Genomic DNA, 641 nt, shown 5'->3' with positions numbered 1-641 from the left:
AAAAAAAAAAAAAAAAAAAAAAAAAAAAAAAAAAAAAAAAAAAAAAAAAAAAAAAAAAAAAAAAAAAAAAAAAAAAAAAAAAAAAAAAAAAAAAAAACACAAAAAAGACAAACAAACTTCCTAACTTGATGTTCATGTCTAATTATATAGACACATGCACATTAAAAGAAGTAGGTATTTCTCAATCAATAGAATTTTCTTTACAACTTATGAGTTATGTAGGATTACCAAATTGATGGTTTTCATCCTTTCTGTGTCTCAGTGTCAGAGGATGTTCAAGCGTTTCGCTTCAGTCTCTATCATGAGTAGCTCCAAAATCAATAATAGTGTTCTTGGTTGCTCTGTGGTTAACCCAAGCCTGATATACATAAGTCTTCGTTTCATTGACTGTTCTATCTCTTTTACTCTCTTATGGAGAGGAGATAAGTACTTTAGGGCTCCATGTGAGGGTTTTCCATGCTCTCGATTAACGATACTTCTATCTCCAATATCTTATACTCAATTTCTGAATTTGTTCTAGTTGTGAGGTTTCCACCATGGAGTTCTACCCCTCTATTGGAAGGATTCACCATCCTCTCCTCTAGCTTTGAGTTTATCGCCTCTGTCACAGTTGGGGGAGTTGAGTTTTCTATTATCCCTAC

The sequence above is a fragment of the Cucurbita maxima genome, unplaced genomic scaffold, assembly GCF_002738345.1.
Source record: "Cucurbita maxima cultivar Rimu unplaced genomic scaffold, Cmax_1.0 Cma_Scf00039, whole genome shotgun sequence".
NCBI lineage: Eukaryota > Viridiplantae > Streptophyta > Magnoliopsida > Cucurbitales > Cucurbitaceae > Cucurbita > Cucurbita maxima.
Note: the sequence above shows the minus strand (reverse complement) of the source record.